This window comes from Lutra lutra, chromosome 1 (assembly GCF_902655055.1).
Source record: "Lutra lutra chromosome 1, mLutLut1.2, whole genome shotgun sequence".
Lineage (NCBI taxonomy): Eukaryota > Metazoa > Chordata > Mammalia > Carnivora > Mustelidae > Lutra > Lutra lutra.
In genome coordinates this window covers 11,958,769-11,982,651 of record NC_062278.1, presented here as the reverse complement: position 1 = coordinate 11,982,651, position 23,883 = coordinate 11,958,769, and positions in this window count along the sequence as shown.

The window sequence follows — 23,883 nt, the reverse complement described above, 5'->3', positions numbered from 1 at the left end:
CCAAATGATGGAAGCAACCCACATGTTCATCCCTGGATGAATGGATCCATAAAACATGAGATGTATAGTATAGTATAGTATAGTATAGTATAGTATGGTATGGTATGGTATGGTATTCAGCCTTTAAAAAGAAGGGTAATCTTAACACATGCTACAACGTGGTTGAAACTTAAGGACGTGATACGAAGTGACATAAGCCAGACACAAAACACTGCACGATTCCTCTCACAGCAGAAACCTACACTAGTCAGATTCATAAAGACAGAAAGGAAAATGGTGGTGGCCAGGGGCTGTGGGCGAAGGAGGATGGGGCATTAGTGTTTAGTGGGGACAGAGTTTCAGTTTTGAAAGACACACAAAGCTCTGGGGACGGATGGTGGTGGTGTTCACAGGACAGCATGAATGGACTCCATGTCCATGAGCTGTAGCCTTAAAAATGGCCAAGATGGTAAGGGTTATGTTATGTGTATTTTACCACAATTTTTTAAAAAACCTTATCTCCTCACCCGTCAGGTGGTTGTGAAATTGAATGAAGTAATATACATAAAGCCCCGAGTATGAGTTTCGGTACATAGTAGATGCTTAGTAGGTAACAATTATCATTGTGGTTTTACAAGGTGCTCAGGAAACGTTGGATGAATTGATCAATTCATTCAGAGATAGATGTATTTTTTTGTCTTCTAAGAAAAGCTTTCTGAGTTTCATGAGTGGGGAATGGAGTGAAAGAATGGGTCTTTTGGAAGAGTTCCGGCGGGACTTTTATGGCAAGGTAAAGGGGGCGTGACGGAGCAGGTAAGTGATGGCACTGCAGGGGTCCGTCCCACTGCCTGCAAACTCCGCCCATGAGAGTCATTTCTCTGGCAAAAGCATCATCTCCAGAAGGCCTCTCTGTGCAAGTACATATGTCACCCCAGAGGAGGACTCCATTAGCAGCCTAATCCCCATGAGCAAGACGTATGGCCAGATTATTTGGCTGTCACCCGGCTGGAAGCAGGATCCTGCAGAGGAGGACACCAGTGAGGCATATTGTGATGCGGACAAGGAGCGGGTGGCGGGGGGGGGGGGGGGGGGGGGGGGGGGGGGGGGGGGGGGGGTGCGGGGGAAAACAGCTTGTGGTCCAGGACGATGCCCAGAGGAGGCTGCAGTCAGCGCCAAGTCCAAAGGAGAAGCCAAGTCAGGGCTGCCCTTCTCTCCTGACCCCCGGCTCCAAGGCGGGTCAGCTCCACCCTGCCGCCAGTATGCACACGCTTGTTGCGACAACTTTGCAAGGCTGCTATCATTAGCTCCATTTTATAGACGGGAGACTGAAGCTCAAGGCAGTTCTGTAGCTTTTGATGAGCATAGGGCAGCTAGCCCAACTCAAACTGGGCTCTCCTGATTTCCCCATTTGGCGTTCTTAGCACGACTGGTATGTGCACACTGCTAACAAGAGCTAACCTTTAGCACTATTGCAAGCATTATTATTATTATTATTATTATTATTAATTATTATTATTTCCACCACCATGGTGTGCCAGGCACCGTTGCAAGCAGTTTACATATGCAAGCTCATGTAACTTCCATCCCAACAATACTGTGTCGGTACAACTTTTATCTTCATTTTGCAGATGGGACTAGGAACTTGCCCCAACCAGAATGCCTGCAAGGGATCGATCGAACACCGGGCAGCCTAGAGGAGACAGCACACAAGGACGTTTTCCACAGGAAAGTCCTTTCTCTGGCAGCCCTGAGCAGCTACCCCAGGCAGCACCTGGAGGGCAAACCCAGCATTGCCCACTCCTCCCAGTCACAGATTCTAGTCTGCAGTGCCCAGCAACACCTGCCCAAGGGTTTCTGGTAGACTTCCCTCCTGGAATGGGGCAGGACTCTTCCCCACATTGGATCTTTAAGACTTTTGGATCTAATTAAATTGTAATCTCCATTAAAATATAGGCCAGCAGAAAAATCTCACAGGTCTTCTGGAAAGTTTTATTAAAAGAGAATGCTATTTATTGGTTGATTATAAAAGTTTTTTCTAAAGATTTTATTTATTTATTTGATAGAGAAAGAGGGCACAAGTAGGGAGAGCAGCAGACAGAGGGAGAGAGAAGAAGCAGGCTCCCCACTGAGCAGAGAGCCCGATGTGGGTCTCCATCCCAGGACCCTGAGATCATGACCTGAGCCAAAGGCAGACGCTTACCCGAATGTGTCACCCAGGCACCCCTGATATTACAAGTTTTAACCTGATCAGTATTTTTTATACCTTCCTCTCATTTCAATATTATTTACAGATTACATATATACCTACGTATTTATATATTAAAATGTTATCAGTATAATATTTCAGAGGGTTTCATTTTGTTTTGTTTTATCTTAGTTTGTAATAACTAAAGTATTGAGTGAAGCTTCTCCAAAGTTATCATTGTTGGTCATTACAGAAAGCTTCGTCTACCCTTCAACCATGCAGAAAATGATTTTATTTTAATGTTTGGATATACAATGTTCATGTATGTTGTACCTTAAACAAAAATGAAAATTTTAAATGTTTAAGTGAAGCATGAGAATTTTACAAAGCTTGGGGCAAAAGGGGCATCTCATAGTCCAGGTTTTATAGACTTGTGAATTCCTGGCCTCCTCAGGAAGACCTTTAGCCCCTGGGTTGGAAACTTGGCTAATTGTAAGAAAGTACGATTCAGCACCCTAGTCCCCCAGATTGCGCTGGGATTACTGGAATGGTACACTCTACTTCACCTTTGTTCTTTATACCCACACACCGTCCTGCCAGTGGGAAGGAATCATCACCATTTACTATCTGTGTATGGATATATGTGTGTGTGTACACAGTAAGTAAGACTCTCCCCTTCCAAAAGAAAAGTAGTTGAATGTGAACTTAATTAAAGCCTTTCCTGGGGAGAAGACAGAAGCTAGGTGAGAGCAGATGCTGGCTAAGGCAGGTGCATGTGGGCACCATGGGGTCCCGGAGTGGAGCTGGGACAGATGTGGCCAAGTGCCCCAGCCTTTGCTTCTCCGCCCCTGTCCACACTGAATGGATTTCCACCTGGTGGGGTGCAGGCGAGGGTTTGGGTCAACTCATGATGACAAAATGACCTGTCGAGAATGCTTTGCTGACCTATAAAAAGACCAGCAGCAAAGGCACATCATCTTAAAAATTAAGAATGTTATGTCTTATGTAGTTAGCTGCTTTTCAAACAGGTTGACATCAATAATAGAAGCCATTTCTGACAACGGGCTGAGAAGCACAAACTTGGTCCGCACGGAGCCTGGGGCCGTGGTTTTCGCCATGCACACGGCTCACAACTTCTTGCTGCGAGACACGCGTCTAAACAACACAAAAGCCTTCACTGAGCCTCGCTCCGTCTGCACCTCATTACTGTGTGGTAGCTTGTTTTGTGCAAACAATTGCTGGTTTCTAGCATTACAAGGGGACCCACCGAGTCTGCACCAAACATATTCCTCAGAGAATGAGAAATCTCCAACCGGGAAAGAGGAGATTCTTGTTAAGCCCTGGAAATAGGCTGACATGGAAATGTGCGTCCCTTCCACACGTGCCTAATTGCCCATAAATGTCATTAAGTTGAGAAATGTTTTCCACCAAATTAACTTTGACTCATGTTGTCTAATTAGCAGCAGAAGCTGGAAGGTAACAATTGATCAGTCATGTTTAAGAAAACGCGTTTCGTGGGTGACTTTTGGCTAGCGGCGATGTTGAACCGGGGATTGTCATGTCAAAACCATGCCTCAGCCCAGCAATTAAGCACAATGTCTCTGTTTCGGTGCCAAGAATTTCACAACAGCCTCGCAGATGTTGTTTAAAAATTGTGGTGAGCGTGGCCTTCCCCGGAATCGATTGCGCACCTAAACGAGAGGTTTGGGGTGGAAGTGAAGATGATGTCCATGATGAAACCAAACCTCCTGGGCAGAAAATTGGGGGGCGGGGGCAAGGGCATTTAAAAGGATGGATCCCACTTTTAGTCTTTCTCAAAACTTAATGAGAAAACTCCCCTTGGTGATTAAACAAGGAGCGTACACATAATGCTTTTTACCACTTATAAAGCCCTTTGCCACAAAGCCCAGCCCCAAGACAGGTGTCCTCGCTGTCCCCAAGGTGTAATGGGGAAACTGAGACCCAGAGAAGTGATATTTTTCCAGATTCATGCGGCCGGTGAGCGTGGGGATGGGATTGGAACCCAGCTCTTGTGCTCTAGAGCTAAAACCTTGATTCCCTGCACCCAAGGCTATGTATGGGTTTACTAGGGATGTGGTTACTTACCATAAAGTAAGTACCTTACACAAAATTGTTGTTCCCTCTCTAAAATCTCTCTCACTAAAATAATTTTTAAAATACTAATAAATCACATTCTGAGGGACTGAGAGTTAGGACTTCAACATATCAACTTGGGAAGACACAATCTAACCCGTAACAAGCCTTGTAGATCTTCAGAGGCGTGCTTGCGCTGTCTGCACGAGCTTAGCTGGAAAGAAATGACACTTTCATTCACACTAACCCCTAACTGAAATTTTGAATTTGATTAAAAACATAAGGCACAAACCATAGGTAAATCCATCACCAATCAAAATTGCCGATGTAGTCAAGTCATGTTGTGCTTGTTGGAAATCTCTCAACATCCTGTTTATGTGTCCGTATTTCAAAATTACGAGCATATGAGACCTGCCACTGGATCTCATTTAATGTGTGTTTTTTAAAGAGACACATAATTATATATCACAGATGTGGTTTTTCAAAATATTTTCAGCCTTGTATTTCAATAAGCTTGGTTTCCTTTATCATCCTGAGTATTTTCATTTCATGCATCGGGAAACATGATTCTGAGGAGTGGTCCAGAAGCTTCATCAGACCATCCCAAAAGGGGGAAGTGCTGGGGCACTTCTGAATTTAATGGGGGAAGAGGGCTGGGAGTGCCCTTGCCTGCCCTTGTCATGGGGCCACAGGGAAACCGTCCCTGGCTGCACTCTGGGGTCCCTTAGAGGAGACAAGAGGGCAGACTTTAGGCATGAGCTAGACGTCCCACGCTAGCCTTGGTGGGGCCTCTGTGCTCTGGGATCTGAGGAGTGTGCTCAGATGTGGGAGGTGTGGATAGCAGAGCTTTGTTCTTTCCCCACTACTCACCAGTTCTACACAAATCTCCATACTAACACCGTGTAGCCATGCCCATTCTCCCCCCCGCCCGAACTTTGTCCAACTGAGAGCAAGTGCAGAAACCTCCTGACTGCCCATGCTGATGTCAGCAGACCCAAGGCCGGGCCCTCGGAGCTGGGGAAACACGAGTCCTCCCCAGAAAGTCGTGGGAGGAAGGACACCAGACCACATGCAAGGCGCTGGACACCACACGCAGGGGGCTGGACATCACACCCCTAAGCACCAACAGGCATCCTTAAAACCACACGTGTCCCCCAGGCTCCGGGTCTTCTGGTATATGGGTTCTGTAATGAAGTGTCTTCAACCTGGTCTTTGGAAAGCTTTGGAATGCTGGGGAATCCCCAGCTTAACGGTGACAGGGAAACGTGGATATGGGGGCTGTGAATGAAAGGAGAGGGTAAGGAGGGAGGGAGTAGAAGCAGGATTGTAATGAAGATTGAAAACACATACTTGCATCTCACAGAGAGCTACTATAATAGGTAGTGGGGAGGTTTTTGTGGGGTTTTTTTGTTTGTTTTTTGTTTTTTACTCTTAGGGGTAGGAGCAGAAGTTGCTAAAATGCACCTAAATTAATGGCTTTAAAATAGGAAGCATTATTCTGTAGTAAGCCTTGGTCATTCGTGGTCATTCTCACTGGGGAGCAGCACTTGGAGGCCTCCAGTGCCTGAAGAGTGGACTCCGTGAAGGTTCCAGAGAAACGGCTGTCTGGTCGGTCAGAGGGTGTGGGGAGCACTTCCCTGGCTGGCCACGTGGGCTCTGAAGCTATTTGTGTGGACCATCATGCAGGGGAGCTGCAGAGAGGCCTCCTAGCACCAGGAAGTACCCCAGACCAGAGGCAGCAGAAGCTGCAAAGGCCTCTCCCAGCCCACCCTCCAAAGGAACAGGGCCTCTTGTGTTCCAGGAGCCTCAGAAATGGGATTAGATCCCCAGACACCAAAGAATAAACCCCTGGCTGTGTCCAGAGATGGGGGAAGAAGGAGGACAGTGAGGCCTGTGAAGCTCGGAGTCCCTAAGGCTAAGAAGACAGGCACTAGCAGACAGGAGAAGCTCATGGGACATCGGTCACCCTTAGTCACCCACTGTGTGCGGCGTGGTGACAAGAGCTTTGCACGCATGGGTCCTATGTGTCTCTGAAGTAGGTTCCAGAGGCCTCACTCACCAGATGAGAAACCTGGGTTCAAAGAGATGAAGTGACTTGGCCAAGTTAACTCAATTAACACGTGTCAGAGGCAAGCAGCAAGGTGAGCTCTGCGCGTCACCAACCCATGTGCCCTTTAGCAGGTTCCGTGTGAACCCCAGAGGAAGGGGCATTTCCCCAGCCAGATTGGAAGTCCTCTGAGGGAATGAACTACCTCGTCGACTCCTCTTTACTCCTGATGCCTATCGTGGTGCACATAGTAGGTACTCAATTATCGTTTGTTGATTGACTGATAAACTGAAGGAATGAATTTTGGTTTCCTAAGGGCATGGCTTGAGAAGCCTTATTAAAGAGTGTTCATATCCCACACCTTTGAAAGATGTTTTGCAGCTGCCCAAAGTGGAGACAAGGGGAAATGTCCCCTGGAATTTGGAGGTGACATAGGGCCCAGGAAACTAAGCAAGAGCAAAGTGGTCATAAAGGCATAAATAGCAGCCTGGGATTCTTCTTTTCATTCATTTGTTGACTTTATTTACACCAACCTCTTTCCAAAGAGGACTTTGAGATGACCGCCTACTGTAGCCGGGGCATACAAAAGGAAGGCAGGGGACGGAATCCACCAGAAGTGCAAGGGTGGGAGGTTAGCTTGGCGAGGGGCCCGGGTTCTGCGTGCTGTTCTTGACTCCAGAGAGCATTTGGAGGCTGGGGCTACGCCAAGGGAGAAATCAGGATGGCAATGTCAATGTGGAACGATGGAAAACACTGGAAGGGCTGGAAAAGGAGCACAAGAAGCAGCAGCTACAGAGGCTGAAACTTGGAGGAAGGGGAGCACAGGGACCCGGGCAAGTAGTTACCTGAGACTCACACCTGGCCAGTACAGACAGGAGCAGTTCAGAGGGCACCTTTCAGGAAGGGAGGCGGCCACACGGAGCTAGATGTTTCCTAGCAGGGTCCTTCGCGATGGAGTGCCTGAGTGCCCTCACGGGAGATCCTCCTTCTAAATTCCAGGTTCACAAATGGACGGGGCATTGATGTTCTCAGGAAAAAAAGTCTTGGAACTATGGAATCCTTCTGGCAAATTCCTTTCCCTTATTTTTGGGGGAAGTGCAATTGAAGAAGGGGGCTCAGCATTTAGGTTGCAAGTTCTTGCCGTGTTTCTGTTGACTGTGGGACTCTTGGGGGCCAGCATTGTGTGTTCTGAGTTTCTTCTGCAGGTTGCTCAAGGTTAAGAGCTTGAGCTCCAAGTCAGCCAGTCCTCAGCGCTAAATCTCACAAGGCCCATCGATAAAATGGCATTAGCCCAGGCATAACACACAGCCACACCAGTAAATGCTACTGTTGCTTTCATGCTCATTCCTTAGAGCCCCTGGAATTATAGAAATTGAAGGATAATTGCCTGGAGAGTAAGATTCTCCTTCACACTGGACTCGTTAGGTCCGTTATTAAATGAAACGATACTGAGACAAAGTGAAAGTTACTTAAAGCTTTATTTTATGATAAGTATTAGAAGTTAGACTGATCGGCCAGGGGAACGAAACTGAGACAAGGTGAAAGTTACACAAAGCTCTATTTTATGTTAAGCATTAGAAGTCAGACTGACCGGCCAGGGCCATCTCCAAAGAGAGCGACCACCCCCAGCTTACAGGCTCAAGAGTTGACTGACTGACCGGTCAGGGCTGCCTCCGAAGAGGGCGGCCCCTCTCCATCTTACAGACTACCTTTTATAGAGCAAAAGTTTGGCCACACATAGGTGGCCAATGAGATTGTAGTCATGTCAGGTCACACGCAGGTGGCCAATTGAATTACAATTTACCCTATAGTAGCTGTTTGACCTAACCTATTACTCTGGTCAGAATTGGTGCTCAAGGTTGGCGCCCAAACGGCGGGGTTTACATTCTTTGGTGGTTAGGGAAAAAGTATGTGTGTATCTTACTGATTGGATGTCTCCACCTGGCCTGACTCGTCCTTGTATTCTGGGCTCTGTTATCAAGAACTGGCCAACCTGACCTTGTATTCTGGGCTCTGTTATTAGGAACTAGCTGACCATATTTTACTGGTTTCCCAGACTTGCTTCTAAGTAAGTTTCTCTGGGGGGAGGGGGGCAGGGTCAGTTTAAGTTTTACTGCACAAACAACAAAATGGCTTTTAATCAAGATGGAGTCGCTCTGGCTAAATAGGCCCTTACAGACTGACCAGTTGGGGGATGGTTCTTCACATGTTAGGAAGCCACTGATCTCTTTAACAATCTAATGAAGACAATGCCTCTTCTCCACAGAGTAGAGTTTACATGTGTGTGCGTGCATGTGTTTTTGCCTTCAACTTCAGGAAGTTTATGGCTCCTCACCCCAGAGCTCTTCCTTGGCTAGACCTCCAGTTGGGATTATCCCATTAGGGAGCTGGTATATGGGCACCCAGTTTGTCTGGGGAACACTGCTTCGACACAAAATGTCACTGCAAAGCCTGAGCCCAAGCTCCCTTCAGACATGGGACCATCTCCCCTCAGTCTGAGACTCACAATGCTGGTACGAAGGAACTTCGTACATCTAAGTCACCAGGGAGGTAAGGAGAAAAGCATCCTTGTGTGACTTGCAGCCTTTCATTTCATTCTACTCATTTCTGCAGAGAATGAATGATCACTATTTTCTGGCTTGCGATGACATTTAAGATATCTCATTTGCTGACAATTTTCAGATAAATGTTCTGCAACAAGATGAACAAAGCACTTATTTTGGGAAACGGGTAAAGTACGAACATATGAGTGATGAGTGCTGATAGGAAGAAGGGAGGCCTGCTTTTTCCACACCTTGAGGCCCTATCGATGACCCCGGAGAGCTCTGATTATGTGAAACTGTGGTGTGATCACTTCTGTCTTGGAAATTGTGATTCTGGGATCCTCTGATCCTAGGCCCAAGGCCATGCAGCCCCCCGGCGGAGAACTTAACTGAGGGAGATCAAACCATATGACATGGGACGCAAATATGGTGTCACTTCACAAAACTGGTTGAAAGTCTGCCTATTGGTCATCTTTCTTTTTCTGGAGATTTTCTTGGAGAAGCAGTGAAGAAACTAAGGACTCAGATGTTGTGCCCCTGGTGAATTTGTAAACTGGTGTGGACAAGTGAGTGCCTTGGTTTGCCGCTGCTTTGTAGTGAACTGAGGACTCAGTGGCTTTAAACACCAGCCTTTCATTATCACCTGTGCACCTCGGGTACTCTGGTCTCTGGGTCGACTGCTGTTGGCTGATCTGGGCTGGCTCACCTGGGAGTCTGAGTCTCGGGCAGCCCCAGCTGGGGTGACTCTATGTCCCAGGGCATGTCTGGGGCTCAGCAGAAGCAGTTCTACTCCACAAGTCCCTCTTTCCCTCAGCCTCCTTGAGCCTACAGGCTGGCCACACAGATTCTTCTTACTAGTGTTACCATTTTTTATTGTTTTGCATGGGTTGTTTTTCATTTGGTCAGTTTTTTTACTACTCACAGAAGCACAAAGGGGCAAATCCAATCTTGTAAGGGCTTTTTAAGGTCCTTGGTTGCTTTGGGTCCACCAACATCCCATGGCCAAAGTTACAAAGCCACCTCCATTGCCATACCTACCGCCAAAGGGGGTGACCATGGAGGTGGGGGAAGGGTTAATATTTCTCAACTGTCGATTTCTTATCTAATCGACCATGATGGGAGAGAGGGGGAAGCTTACGAGAAACAGGATGTTTGGTAGTGTTTCTCCACTTTGTTTGCACCTTGGAATCACCTAAAGAAGTCTTAAAATTACTAATGTGTGGGTCCCACCCCAGAGACTGTTTTGGGGTGCCGTCTTGGCATCAGGGTCACAAGGTGCAGTAAGTTTGAAAGGTACTGTCTTAAAGACTCCTCAGAGCCCTTTCTGAAGAACAGTGGTTCTCATCCCTGGCTGCCCATGAGAATCACCTCCAGAGCTTTTCAAAACTACCAGAGCCGGAGACCCTCTGGCAAGAGACAAACATCCATGGATACTATGTGCCAGGCACTGTGCTGGGGACTGGGGACACCACAGGCAGCCAAAATGGACAGATTCTTCTCTCATGGAGCTTAGTGCAGGAGAGGGACAATTAAGTAATCACATTAAAGAATGAGCCAAGGGCTCCTGTGGAAAAGAACCCGGGGCTGTGACAGCAACAATAGAGGAATCTACCCTGGGGGAAGTCACAGAAGACTGCCCGGAGGAGGAGGCCTGGGCACGGTCCCAGTTATAAACAAACAAGCATAGGTAGGCATAAAATAGGAGTCGTGTCAGCTTTGCATCTTAGTCCTGCCCCAGAGTTGTATGAACAAAGACAGCCCTTGCAGAAAGATTTGGAGGGAGGTTGAGGCAACCCTGCAGAACCTAATTGGCTAAGAGAGACAAACCTGATCTGTAGACCCAACAGTCACTACAGGGTGAGAGGGAAGTGCTTTTGCCCCACCTTGTTCCCCCTTCCCCAGGCAGCCAGGCAGACAATTTAAAGGGACCAAGTCCCCATCTAGAAGTGCTGAAGCGAATGGAGGACTGGAGTTGGTGAGGTTGCAGGGAAGTGGATTTGGATGGTGGGGGGTGGGGGGCTGGCATGTATTTGGAGATTTCCCAAGGAGGTAGCCATATCAGTTCTTTGGGGCCTGGGTTGGTGGTACGTGGAGCCGGCTAGCACCAGCACCAATGGTGAGCATCTGTTCCCAAGGAACATTCTGTTGGAGACTCAAAAAAAAAAAAAAAAAAAAAAAAAAAAATTCTGTGGTGGGAGCATTCGTACCACAGAAGTCAGTAAATGCTAAAAATTCAGGCTCTCCCTACTCCCACCGCTGGAAAGGAAGCATTAACTCTTCACTGCACACCACTGGCTGAAAGTTAAGTTTGGGTTGGGAGTCTTTGATTATTGAATTCTAGATGAATCAAGTTAGGGTTCAGAGGGTAAGAGAAGGGAGCAAACATAGAACCTAAGGGGTAGAGGAGAAAACAAACCTAAGAATAGCTTGGGCATATGGCAGGAAATTTCCATTGGCTCAGCTGTTCGGATCCTGGGAATATGGACATAATGACATAAGGACACCTTGGGCTCTCCAGAGGTAACTTTTCCAGTTTTCAGAACATCATCTGTAAAATGAGGGTAAGCCCTGTCTTATTTCAGAACGAGGCATTTTCTGAGTTTCCCTCCAGGGCTAAGACTTGGGAAGTTAACTAACGCTACACGAGTAGCTCCACAGGCCACACTACTGGTTCCGTCCACAAGCATGTGTAACAAAAATGATCTGGATTTATTCACTCATCAGATTCAAAGTTTGGGGGTGTCGGAATGCTGTGTTTCTTCTTAAGCATTGTGTATCACACTAAGAAAATGCCAAAGGGGCACTTGGTGGGGAGGGTGGGGCTCGCAGCCAGTTAAATGTTCTATGATTCTTGGTTTCAGCTTAGCTTATGATCTCAGGGTCGTGAGATTGAACCCCAGTCAGACTCCTTGCTGAGTGAAGAATCTGCTTGAGATTCTCTTCCTCCCTCTCTCTCTGCTTCCCCCACCTCTCTCCTCTCTCAAATAAATAAATAAATATTTTTTTAAAAAGAATATGTGCCACAGTCCGCTCCCTCCCCACCATCTCTGCCTCTACCCCCCCTCTCCTGTGCCTCCAACACTTGCAATGCACACCAAAGGGTATGATGTGGAACAAAACCAGGCGAGGGATCCAGAAGGTCGGCGTGGCAGGAGCTGTCAGGATCCCACCAATATTCCCTACTCCTGAGGCTGCTCCAAAGACTGCTCCTTTATTGGAAGCCTTTTTCTGGCCTTGAGGCCACACTTGACCTTCGTGTGCCAGAGCCTGATGTCCCAGAAGTAGGTTCAACCAGTGAAGACTCTGGGGTTGGAATAACTCTGGGGACTTCTTCTCTGCCCCCCAGAGGGCTCACTGCCCCCCCCCAGCTGACCCCCTCTGCGGTAACCCACTGAATAAGGCATTTTTAATTGGCTTCCTTCTCTTTCCCCATCCCCAGTCCTCACTCTCCTGCAGCGTTTCCCAAGATCATCTCCCAAATAAACTGTTTGCCTCAAAGCTTCGTCTCCGAGCCAGCTTCTAGCGGAATCCGAATGAAAACGCTGGGATTCTAAAAACGTGCTGGGGGCGCCTGGGTGGCTCAGTGGGTTAAGCCACTGCCTTCGGCTCAGGTCATGATCTCAGAGTCCTGGGATCGAGCCCCACATCGGGCTCTCTGCTCAGCAGGGAGCCTGCTTCCTCCTCTCTCTCTGCCTGCCTCTCTGCCTGCTTGTGATCTCTCTGTCAAATAAATAAAATAAAATCTTTAAAAAAAATAAAAAAAAATAAAAACGTGCTGGGACGCTTTAACCGAATTGCTGAGCCTTGTCTGTGACTTGTTCTTCTCCTCCATAAAATGGGTACGCATACGACTGCCTGGCCCCCTCCACCCCGGTCCCTCTCACAGGGATGATGCAAGGGCAGCAAGATGTCGGAGAAGCCTGGGGGCCAAAGAGAAGTCAGAGCAGACCCAGCAGGGGACGTCTCACGTTGCTTTAGAAGACGTTCGATGTTGCTCGGAAAAGGCTTTCATTTCCTAGAGAGCTTCTGGGAGAGCAAAGATACTTGACCGAAAGTGGTTTTGGAAGTGGATCTTGCCCCAGAGAAAGAGAATGAGAGAGAGGAAGAGAGAGGAAAGGAGGAAGGAAATGAATATATAACATCTGCTTGCTTATAACCCAACAGAGTCACCCAGGAGATGTGGCAAGGACGTGCGGGCATAAACTCAGGACCACGAATGCAAACCTTTGCCACAGACTTTAAACAGCACCTTTAGTGGTCCAAGTCACGGAGCTGCAAACACATAAGGATAAAACTACTGGATGTAGAGAGGTTGAAAAACTCCCTCCTTTTCCAAAGGAGATTTCTCTTCTGAAATATATGCCATTATAACAACAAAAGTAGAGAAAGAAGAGAAATGTTCAGCTGATTACTATTTGGATCAGAAATGACAGTAGGAGGGGAACGCGTGATGGTCCCGGGTGGGTTCTTGGCTTACCACATTGTCTCTGGGCTCTGCAACCCGGCACATATGGTTCATGAAATTATCCAAACACCGTCACCCACGTGGACAAAAGGGGCGGCCGCATCCCCAATTCTGCTTCTATGCCTGACTTTTAAGGAGCCACTCCTTTTTTAACACTACTTTGGTGCTGCGAGAGACGAAAAGAGGAGGGAAGAGTTATAAATAACCAGTTTCAAACACAGCTCTCACCCACCGTCCAGAATCTGGCTTTGTGATTAGGGAAATGTGCACACACAAAGGCCCCTCTCGGGGCTCCCAGGACATGAGCTGGGGCCCCGGGAAAACACAGCTCTTCACTTTTCGGCAGAACGATGCACACACAGCTAGTGAGAGCTCCTGCATTGTTCCGGGTGCTGGAAAACCTGGGGAGATCTGAGCTCCGGGGCAATGGATCGTGCTCCTGTAAGCCTCAAATCTTTCCGGTGAGCCATTTAGGATAAGGGATCAGAGCAACCGTGGAGCCCAAAATTCTTCTAGCAACGCCACCCTGCTAACACTCTGTTGCTCCTGAAAGTTCCTTCTTTTTTTTTTTTTAATTCTTAAAAGCTAAAAAACAAAAAAAAAAAAACCCCAAAAACAAAAAAAAAAAACCCTCTCAGTCAGTTTCAGTCCCGTATAAATTCCAACCAACGGCACAGCCACACAAAGCCTCAGAAGATTTGCAATGGAAGTGGCGCCCCGTCCTTAACTACAGAATCTGATGTGACGCTCACAGCATTATTATTATGGAGTCTGATTTGGAATTCAAATGCCCCTCGAGACAATGGCCCTTTATGAAGTCCCTGACAGTCATTACCTTGCCGGCTGGCCGGCTGCATCTCACGCACCACGTATCTTGGGAGATGGGCTCGCTCTTCGCCCATCCCCACTTAAGAGCTGACCGGACCCAGGGGCCACCCAGGGAGATGAAATGTACAAAACTGAGCCCAGCCCGCACCCCGGCCCCGGCTTCCGGCTCCCGACCCTCCACTCTCCCGGATGGCTGAGCCGCAAATCCGAAAGGGCTGTTTCCGTGGCTGAACCAGGTACCTGTTGACCAGCACTTCCCCGCCAACACCCCCCCACCCCCCATCCAGTTCAAATCCTCTGTTGCTGTCACTGACACATGCCTCCTGGCTCATCTGGGTGGCCCAGCCTCATTAGGCAGGGATTTGGTGCCTGTTAGTTAATTGAGGCCCGTTCCCGCCACCTGCCACTCGTGGGCCTCATCTGCACACTAACAGCTCCTAATTGTCATCATACGGCAGGGTCCTTGCAACAACTTGAGAACAGATCCCGAGCAGCGCGCGCAGGCTCCTTGCTGGTCCAGGAGCACCGTAACAATTTACCAAGGGGCCAGATGTGCGGCGAGGAAAGGCACCTTGCACCAACGGCGGTGTGAACGTTTGCTGTTTATTACACTCACTGGGATAAGAAGCGTAGAGATGGTCTTCTCCGGGAGACTCCACTGAGAGCAAACAGCTCAGGCACCGATTGCACGGCGTTCAGAAACAGGGCTGCTCGTCCCTGCGCAGTTCAAGCCCATGCGTTCATTTGTTTCCTCCCATTCAGAGACCAAGGAATGTCTGGGGTGTCGGAGCACTGTCCCATGGTCCGTTTCCAGAGAATCCGAGAGGGAAAAGGTGCAGAGGGGAGTACCAAAAGCTGATCCAGCCTCTTAGGAATGGAGAGAGAAGTAGGGAAGGAGACCAAAGGGCAAGTGTGAAACAGACAGAGGAAAAGAGAGATGGGGAAAGTGTCCCCGAGCCGAAGAGCCGGACGGGACTTTGGAGTAGGTCTGGGATACATACGGTCTAAGTCTAAGACATAAGTCTAAGACAGTGGGCATGAGGACTGCATATAAAGGAAGAGAATCGGGAAAAAGGGAAAGGGGGCAGGTTGCCTCAGGACAGGAAATTCTAGGATTTGGGGGCCCAGGAATCCACGCTTATAAGGAATCAATCTGGGCTAAACAGAAATCAGACTACGGGGACGCCTGGGTGGCTCAGTCAGTGAAGCATCTGCCTTTTGCTCGGGTCATGATCCCAGGGTCCTGGAATTGAGTCCCACATCAGGCTCCCTGCTCAGCGGGGAGTCTGCTTCTCCCTCTGCTTCTGCTGCTCCCCCTGCTTGTGCTCTCTCTCTGACAAAGAAATAAAATCTTAAAAAAAAAAAGAAAAGAAATCGGACTATGGTAAGAACTAGGAGTCTAGAAGTAGGGTTTCGTTTGTTTGTTTGTTTGCTTGTTTGTTTTTCAATCATAGGCACAACCTCAGCGCACATTCTTGGGGCTCTGAGACGAGGTCCCTCAGGAACCCCCTCCCCAGGGTGTTTGTCAGGGTCTCTTCGCCCAGAACTGGGAAGTCGTTTTTGCCTAGAGATTTCTAACACGTGTCTGTCTTATTCTCTCCCAGCTGGATGAGAAAATAAGAAAAACCCAGAAAGAACACCACAAGGGGGAGGACACTAAAGGAGGGGGGAAAAAAGGAACAAGAAAACCGAAACACAAAAGCCCCAAGTATAGAATGGAAGGTTCGTGAGACACTTGGCCTTCCCCACGCAGACTCCACCAACAGATAAGAAAAACCCTTCTGAGAGCCAGAGGCGGCAACATCTCCTCAACCCCCATCTCTAGGCTTTCAGAAACAAATGGAAAACAACCTAACCTGGTCGCCTGGCGTTTTACATAAAGCAAGTTGTAGCAATAGTTCCCTCCCTCCGGGGCGCCTGGGTGGGGCGGTCAGTGAAGCTTCGACTCTGGACAGCTCAGGTCATGGTCTCAGGGTTGTTAGATCGAGCCCCACGTCAGCCTCCGCACTCAGCTCAGAGTTTGCTTGTCCCTCTCTGCTCTTCCCCCCACCCTCTCAAATAAATAAATAATTTTAAAAAATAGCAATACTCTCCTTCCTAAGGAGAGAAAGAGAAACTGAGCAAACCCTGAAGAGGAGAAAGATTTTAGAATGGTTAACGGCAGAGTCCCCGCCTTCAGGAGAGGGGTCCATTTCCACCTCCCCATACACACACCTCCGGGTAAAGGCAGTCATAGCTATGAAACACCCTAAAGCACCAGGAGAACAAAGTTACATTTTTGCCAGAACACGGAGTCTCTTCCTGAAAACTACTGATTCTTCCGGTTTCCTTCTTGAATATGTCAAGTGATTTTTTTTTTTTTTTCAGAAACTTGACACCACGGGTTTTCTCCCTAAGTTAGGGTAAAGAAACCTGCCATCTTTGGGGGTAAGGGGGGTGGCCTCCATCTCACAGGCAAAGCCTGAAAATGCCCCTTCTGCAGAATGTGCTCACAGGTGCCTCGTCCACCCTTAATTCTGCCCACGAGGCGAAGCCCAAAGAGGCCCTCGCTGTCCCCCATCTCTCCCTGCCTGCTCCTGGCTTTGTGGCTCCCCCTCCAGAGTCCCTTTCTGGATGTCACTCATGGCTTGTCCCTGCCTGCTTCCTCCAGCCTGTGAACCCAAGGGGCCTAGTCGATGCTGCTTCCGAGAGCTGGCAGATTTTAGAGGGGAAAAAAAAAACCCACCCCAGAAAGAAAGAATGGCAGTTTGACACTGCACTGTCACAGGGAAAACGGGCCCTGCGCGTGACCCAGGCTTGGACACCGAGGCCTCGTGCCCAGTCACAGCTGAGGCTGCATCTGCCGCGGTTCACGGACCCGCCGCTCCATGCTGGGGGACCAGATGCCTCTGTTTATGCTCCCCTCCTCCCGGCCTTCTGCCGGACGGCCGCAAGACAGAGCCGCCAGCCATCACTGGACTTCATCTGTCCCCTCAATCTTGTCTTCCCATATCTGTTCTTTCCTCCACTCCTCTCTGTCTCCCCACCTCCTCCCCTCCGGATGACCCGAAGGGGTATCTCTCTTTCTCAAGTTTGACCCATTAGAATGGAGCAGGGGAGAGGGCTCCCCAGGACGATGTGGGTCTCTGCCAGGGGGTGGGACAGCCTGGAGTGTGGAGGGGGTCCAAACGGGACACCCCCAGTACCCCACTCTGCCTCGCAATGACTTCTGGCCATTTAGGAATATCACTCCAAAGAACCAGCATGCGAGGCCTGTGCGCAGCCTTTTCAGTAAAACTGACCTGTCGGGCGACAAGTCAGAGGCTTTGGGAAACAGCCACAGACTTGAAGTCAGCAGCCAGCTGCCATTTCTTGAAGGCCCTCAAGATGGGGTTGGTTTTGCACTGTGACTCAGTCGTCCCGGGCACACACGTGTCACCCTTTTTCTCTCATTCAGACTAAGGCACGTGAAACACAGAGGACTGTCCGGACATCCCTTCCTGACTTGGTGAATTGAATACACAGAGTTATCCTTCCCCTGGGCGCAGAGCAAACCAGGCGTCCAGAGGCTGCTTCCTGGGCTGCCCACCCTGCAGGCCCAGGGAGCCCGGCTAGAGTCCTGGAATCTCCCACAGCGGGCCCAGCCCACCATTCCCTGGCTCCTCAAAACCCCACATGCCCAGCAGAGAGGGAGACCAGTTGGGTTTGCACCCACAAGTGCTCTGGTTTCCAAATGTGGTGGCATGTCAACGGTTAGACTTTTTGAGGTTACACATCCTCATCACGGGTCCTGAAACTCCTTCCCCTGCTCATTGTTGTGACTCTTGGAAGTGCCTGGGATTTGTTTAGCCGTCTCACTGCTCACTCCACCCCATACCCCTTGTATCACCCCTGGCCGCCCCCATCTGGACATTTCTCTTTTCAACACTGAACTTCAGAAAGAGTTTCCGCCTAGAAATTGTATCACCCACAGTGGTAGGTTTTATGGCCATTAGAGCTCAGTGACATCACGGGTTATACTGATTTTTTCTGGGGTGGCATGCAACTCAGACAAATATGGATTTGTTCAACTAAATTGCATCATGGTGGGACACCTGGGTGGCTCAGTCAATTAAGCGTCTACCTTCAGCTCAGGTCATGAGCCCAGTGTCCTGGGATAGAGTCCCAGCATCAGGCTCCCTGCTCCGCCGGAAGCCTGCTTCTCCCCCCCGCTCATGCACGTGCTCTCTCCTTCTCTCTCTCAAATAAATAAATAAATAAAATCTTTGGGGAAAAAATTGTATTGAGATACAATCAGACTTCAGGTATTTGACTAGGTAGCAGGCATACACAGGTAGGTGGATCAGGGCCTCTGTCCTCAAGAAGTTCACAGGGGCACCAGAAGAATGTCACCAATTCCTGGAAGTGAAATGTGATAGGAGAGACCTGTTGAAAGTGGGATGTTGAGAAGGGAACAAGGAAGTTCTGGGTTGGGGGTGTGGTCTCTGGAGAAAGGCTTCACTGACGTTGTGACATTTGAACTGAATCTTGAAGAGTTCAAAGGAAAATGGGAGGCAGAGGGATGGAAGGGGACATTCAGAAAGAAAGAGGTTGTGTCATTCTTTCCCCTACTGAGCACGTACCACAAGCAAACATGGTGGTGAATGCCAGAGACCCAAAAGTGAGTAAGACTCTCTCCCTGCCTCCAGTGAGCCTTCTGACATTTGTAGAAAGTGGGCATGATGGTACTTCTATAGAGAAATAGTCTGTGAATGCCACATGGTGATTTAATGGGGTTTTGAATTAGGTTTTCACGGGTAACTGAGCAGTTGCCTAAACATGAATGTCGAGTACAGATCTATACTTTGCCACGTGTTGTCCTTCAAGATTCCTGAGAACTGGTATGCATGCCACAGGAAACAAAAAAGACCCAGAGACAAAATGCATAACCCAAATATTCAAATAATACTTATCATGCGTGGAGTACATACAGAGCACATACGTGCTCAGTGAACTAAAGAAGTGTATGGATTGGTATATTTGAGCTCATACAGTCCAATTTATAAACATTTCATATAATGCTGTTTTCCAAACTAGACTCTATCAGTAATAACAATAATTTTAAACACTCAATGTAGGTATTATTTTTTAGCCCCCAAATCTTCCTTCAGACCTGGGGAGTTTTTGAATGACCAACAGCATCTTCAATGAACTACTTCTTCAGGCCTTCAATGCCTTGTACACTGATGATTACCTGGGACCAACCTCAACCAGGAAACAAATCTGCTTCTTCAGAGCAAGACAGGAAGACAAGGAAGCATCTTTTCCCCTCAGAAAGATAAAACTAATGAGCAAAACCTAACTAAAAACAAGGGCAAGATAACTTATATTACCTATAAACAGAAACAATGATGGCCACGAAGACCTACTTTGAATTAATAAAAATAGACCATATAAAAGAATCTAAGAATTTTACATTTTTAAATTTTTTTTTAGTTTACATTTTTTTGATTCAAGAAACCAACCCACTGGTAGGGGGCCCCTACTACATGGGAGCATTGACATTAAGCTCCACAAGACATCACTCTGTGCTCAGGGGCTGGCACGGAGTGAGTGGCCAGTGGATGTTGAATAAATGAATGCAGTGCAATTGTAGACTGCTCTGATGGCTATGAAGAAAAATAAGTCACATCTAGTGCTCTGAATGGAGCAGATACGAATAAATGACAGTTAAATAGACAATCTGCCAATAAAGACGTTTTATCATGGAAAGGTCTATTTTTCTTATGTAGACTCAGTGTAAGAACGTAAAAGGAGTTGTGTGAGGAAAAAAGAGAGGAAGGACACAGAAACAATTCTCCCTCCATTTCCAACGTGTTTTCTGAAATGTCACTTTGCGAATTTAATTTTAGCTTAAAATGTTTTAGGGGAAAAAAAAGTCAACATATTTAGGCAAAGTGTCATGCATGGAGTTCAAAAGAGTGCTCTTGAGGTGCGATATCAAACGATGGGGACCCCACCACTGAGAGACCCTAACACGACACTGATTCTTCTGAAAATAGTTTAACATCTGAGTCATATTTCCCCACACACGCTTAGCTCAGAGTGACACAAACACTGACTAATTAATCCCCATGACAACACAGGGAAGCCCTGAAAAGCTCTGGGCAGCACACACCCCATGGGTATCACCACAGCTTTATTTTTAAGAATCTTGTTCTTTCTAAGACTTTCTCCGATCAGCACCTTCTCTCCCTCACTCCCTCAAAACAAAACAAAACAAAACAAAACAAAACAAAATGAACAATCCAGGACACGTCATGTGTCTGATTTCTGCTCTCTCACACACGCGCTCTCTCTCTTTCTCTCTCATCAAAAGCAGAGATGTTCATCTTGGGTGTTTACCGGATTCATGGCCCATGGTTCAGCACCACGGACACCTCCTATCCTTTGGGGAACCGCTAGGACAGTTATGGTAAAATGAGAGCTTTGGTCTAAAGACCACCAAGAAAACAGCCCACCAGGAAAAGTATCTGGCCCCAGCATGATTCCAGCCTACTCTCACTGAAGTGACATTCAGACAAGGAAAAAAATGTATGTGTCTTAAATATAATCTATACTTGGCAAACAACTAGTAAAATGTTTTCATTAATTGTACACTGTAAAAGGCTCAGACATCAAGGTATATGGAACTCCAGAGGGCGGTTGGTACTCTTCATGTCACAAATGATGAGATGGAGCTTTGTCAAGAGAGCGCGACTTTCCCTGAGTCCAGGGATGAGGAACTGTTTTCCACTGACCACTCCTTCCAAATGTTGCTCAAATATTAGAAAATCAGTCTAATGCTAAGAATTTTTCCATTTTCTTCCTAAGAAGTTTTCCCCTGCTGATGAATTTTTTAATAAGTATGGGTTTGAAGGAATATCTCTTTGGGGATTTATTATAAATTAACAACTTACAAAACTTTCTTATTCCCTTCTCCCAACCCTCACCCGTGCCTCAGGATCCACAGTTTTCACTTCTGAGACCTTCTCCATAGTGCTAAGCCCTCCTCACACACCTCATATTAGTTCTCACAGCCACCCTATAATGTAGAGAAATTTATTCTTATTTTTACAGGTGAGGAGACAAAGACAGAAACAGCCAAGTAACCTGCCCAATAAATGGTAAAATAAGAATTCTCGTCTGTTCTGTCTATTCCAAACTCCATATCCCCCAACACCCCCCCCAAAGTTATTAACTGCACATGGATCAGTGCCTAAAAGGGTCGGGGATGTATGAAGGAGAAAGCAAAAGACTATTTTTTAAAGTGTCTGCTATTTATGCCCATTTTACTTTAGAAGAGAACCAATCTTCGTTTTAAGAAATACTCTAATGAGACTCTTGGTTATGAAAGGCAAGGTCAAGGGCAGAGCTGGAAATGGGGAGAGAGAGAGACAATAAGAACCAAATAGTTCTGCATAATAATAAAAAAGCGGGGGCTTTCAGTTTTTCTCTGGATTGGCACAAATAATGGAAGTTTATTAAGAGGAATAATCTGAGAACAGTGGCAGTGGACAGGAAGCTCACTGGGAGCAACAATCCCAGGAATCCAGGAGTGATGGCCAGCAAAGGAGTGGGCTTTTAGATGATGCCAGCCCACAGCATTCAAGCCGCTCTAACACTGAGTACATATAAGTGAACAGCTTCAACAACGGTGATGACATAAATCCAGTTTTAAGTTTTCCATTTGCCTGAGCTGGAATTATACTGTAGTAGTCCAAAACCATCAATAAAAATCCATCAAATTTCATTAACATCATGTTAGAGATGCCTTGGGAAGTAGAGGAAGAGGGTGGTGTCCATGCTTGGGGGGAGCCATGGAGACAAGGCAGTAGACAGAGTAACAGTGAGGAAACCATCAGACATGGGGGGGGGGGGGGAAAGGACCCTGGCCAGAGAAAGAGGTGACAGGCATTGACCTGTCAGATGTAAGCTTGATCCCGGCTCCATCACATACACGCACACCAGGAATCCTCAGAAACAATGAGAAGGGGACTGCATTTCTTTTGAAAGAGAGTTCTTTTTATTTAAACAACTGGTTCAGAAGACTAAAGGCTCCAGTAAACTTTGAATTAGCCAAATGTATCGGGTAGCCTCCACCTTGCAAGAAGAGTGGCTCTGGTCTGGGGCAATTAACACAAGCAGGTAAATTTTGAAGGGATAAAATATATTTACAAATTAAAACTGGGTTTCTTTCCCAGTAAGAAGGCTGGGCGGGAGGGGTGGGGAGAATGGCTTAGAGGACATATCGGTTTCTTTCTGTCATGTAAGACTCTGGATTCACACATCCCAGTACTGGTGTAGCTTCTCCCAATTTCCTACTCTGCCACTGTAGGGCATGGACATCATCTTCATGGTGGGGTGGGGGGAGAAGGGATGAGAGATCACTTACCTCTTAAGTAATGTCCTTAGAAGCTTCTGTGTTACTCTTCCATTGACATCCTGACAAATGGGCCAGAAATTTGCCTTATGACCACACTTATCAGCAAGAGAAGCTGGAAAGTGGTCTTAATTCCAGAAATCAGGTACCTTCTGAGAATCAGGAATTCTAAGAGGGGAGCAAGGTTTGTGGGCTTGGCAACTCACAACCACTGTCAATGTGACCAGGAAAGTGTCTGTTAAGGTTGAAAGCAGGAGACATAGGGCAGAGTTACAACTCTAATGAACCTCTAAATCCCAGGTTCTCACTCACCAATGCCAACCAAAACCAGCATTGAGCCAAGTTTCCCAAACTCTGGGATTGGGGAAAGTTATTTGCTGGAAGAGTTCAGCTGACCTATCTAATATGGCCATTCTCAGCCTCCACTTTATAAAACCCAAAGCATCCTCAAAATTCCTTAAGCAGTATAGTAAAATTAATAAAACATTTTCCAAAGAAAATTACATCCATGTTGCTTAAATTGAAATATACATATGCATCAACACACACATATACACTATATATATTGTAATAGAACTTTTTTAAAAATAGGGGGACACCAACCCAAATAATCAATAATTGAGGGTCACAGTTCCATGATGGTAGGAATCACAGCTCCAAGGGAAGTCAAATTTGTTTTGATTGTTCACCCAAATGCCATAAGCCTGCCTAAATAAAATCTTTGCTTTAAAAATTTCTGGTGATTATTTTGCTTTTGTTTTTTTGTGAATTTTAATTTAGCCACCTGTGTTATTTTTTTGCTATAGCATTGAAACAAACTAAAGGAAGGCAGAAGGCATCTTAGAAAAGGCATAATTTGCCAAGGCCATAGCTCTGCAAAAATAGTAGAATCAGGAAAAAACCAAAGCCATCGCTGAGCCGCTCAGTGCAGAGTCAGTATTTCCAGACACTAGTGACTTAGGGTTCCAGTGATGGCAGTGGTCCTGGTGACAGTGGTGGCAATAGTAGTGATTTTCTTTTTTTTTTTTTTTCTTTTTTTTTTTTTCAAATACTCATGTCTGCAAAGCCCTTCTACCACTTTGAGGTTTTGCACTGCATATGTTTTCATCAAAATCACTGAAATTTTTATTTGCCTCCCTATCTATCCAGGTCACATAGACTCAGTTAAAATTAGGTGGAATTCCCCCCAAGATTGTTTTACTCTCGCCAGAAACAATATTGTTAGCATGGCTGTGATTTCTGGGTCTCGTCTGACAGATTAACAAGAAATTGACAAGAGCTGAGAAGCATAAAGTTTAAAAAGATCATACCAGAATAGTCATAAATACAAGCTAATACCAGAACAGTCATAAAAACAGACCA